Source organism: Mandrillus leucophaeus, unplaced genomic scaffold, assembly GCF_000951045.1.
Source record: "Mandrillus leucophaeus isolate KB7577 unplaced genomic scaffold, Mleu.le_1.0 Scaffold8, whole genome shotgun sequence".
NCBI lineage: Eukaryota > Metazoa > Chordata > Mammalia > Primates > Cercopithecidae > Mandrillus > Mandrillus leucophaeus.
Window position 1 is genome coordinate 3,749,529 of NW_012108696.1, and position 1,957 is coordinate 3,751,485.

The 1,957-nt window shown below is 52.2% G+C and overlaps 1 protein-coding gene across 1 annotated transcript in view; it reads right to left on the reverse strand.

Annotated features, from left to right (window-relative positions):
* The window catches only part of LOC105530055 (galactoside 3(4)-L-fucosyltransferase), a 28,670-nt gene extending 27,046 nt beyond the window's left edge, over positions 1 to 1,624 (reverse strand). The window contains exon 1 of the mRNA XM_011967400.1: positions 1,560 to 1,624. The gene's annotated coding sequence lies outside the window, so the exon portion shown is untranslated. The remainder of the gene's footprint in view (positions 1 to 1,559) is intronic.
* Positions 1,625 to 1,957: the final 333 nt, after the last annotated feature.

Genomic DNA, 1,957 nt, shown 5'->3' on the forward strand with positions numbered 1-1,957 from the left:
TGTAATCCCAGCACTTTGGGAGGCCGAGACCATCCTGGCTAACACGGTGAAACCATGTCTCTACTAAAAAATATAAAAAACTAGCCAGGCGCGGTGGTGGGCTCCTGTAGTCCCAGCTACTTGGGAGGCTGAGGCAGGAGAATGGCGTAAACCTGGAGGCGGAGCTTGCAGTGAGCTGAGATCTGGCCACTGCACTCCAGCCTGGGTGACAGAGCGAGACACTGTCTCAAAAAAAAAAAAAAAGATGGAATTATGTTGGTCCTGGATTTATGGCAGCCTCTCCTAGAAGACAAGTCTTTGTCAGTGACCTTCAGGAGGGTAGATTCGGGGAAACGGGTGATTGATGGCGGGTGATTAGGACTCAAGATCCCACCCAAGTTGAACCCAAGATACTTTTTCCTAGAAAAAGATTAAAAAATGCTACTCTGCTGGGACATCACAAAGATCAGGAAGCAAGAAACACAAAAACGGCTGGGCATGGTGGTTCGTGCCTGTAATCCCAGCATTTCAGGAAGTCGAGGTGGGCGGATCACTTGAGCCCAGGAGTTCAAGATCAGCCTGACTGGCTGGGCAAAGTGGCTCACGACTATAATGCCAGTACTTGGGGAGGCTGAGGCAGGCAGATCACCTGAGGTCAGGAGTTTGAGACTACCCTGGGCAACATTGTGAAATCCTGTCTCTACTAAAAATACAAAAATTAGCCAGGTGTGGCAGCGGGTGCCTTAATCCCAGCTACTCAGGAGGCTGAGGCACGAGAATCGCTTGAATGAGGGAGGCAGAGGTTGCAGTGAGCCGAGATCATGCCACCGTACCCCAGCCTGGGTGACAGAGCAAGACTCTGTCTCAAAAACAAAAAACCACAATAACAACAAAAACAAAACGCAGAACAAGTCTAGCCTGAGGCAACATAGTGAGACCCTATCTCTACAAAAAAAAAAAAAAAAAAAAATTAGCAGGGTGAGGTGGCACACGCCTATAGTCCCAGCTACTCCAGAGCCTGAGGCAGGAGGATCGCTCGAGCCCAGGAGTTTGAGGCTGCAGTGAGCCATGATCGCGTCACTGCACTCCAGTCTGGACAACAGCAAGATTCTGTCTCGAAGAAAAATAAAAAACAAAGAAACAAAACAATTGCATCTTAAGTCCACCCCAGGCAGGCAGGGCCAGGGAGAATCCAAAGCCAGAAAAGATAAGTGGGGATAGGCTGTTGACAGGGTTGGGGTGCAGAGGGGACTCCGTTCCAGAGCTCTGCCAAGGAGACGGATAAACGTCTCTCTTTCCTCCCAGTTTGGCAAATCACCCAGAACCTTCCATGCCCTCTCCCACGGGGGTGCATGCCACACCCACAAAGACCCCTGCCTGCAACTAGGGGGTGCTGGCCACATTCCAGGTCGTGGACAGTTTGGTGACTGTCCACTGGGATTTTGTGCCAGCCCAGTCACATCTTGAATCAGGGCAGACAGGCTGGGGGCTGAGGGGAGGAGGAGCGGAGCCAGGAGGCCTTTCCTGGGAGGTCTCCTAGGCATTCTGGGTAGGGGAAAAGGTAGAACGGGATAACTTACCTGGAAAGGCAGCGAGCAGTGGATGAGCGCAGCTCACCAGGAGGCCATGGCAGGTCTCCTAGGGCGGGGAGGAAGTGGGAACAGAGAGGAGGAACAAGCAAGTGTGTACTGCAGCACACACCTGTCACGAGGTTACGTAGGGTGGTGTTCTCCCCTGCAGCCGGGATATTGTCTGGAAGCCAATTTCCGGGGTGTCCTAATCTTGCCCGTAAGACTGGATGTGGTGCAGGAATTTGGAGGCCCAGGACATGACCCGGGCTTCACCTGTAGCCTGAGGTCTACCTGGCTTTGGGTACATAGCTGATCCATCCATAAAGTGAAAACGCTGATCTAAAGCATTGATTCTCAAAGTGGGTTCCATGGGGGGCCCCATGGGTTTCGTGGGAGATGGTAAAGGG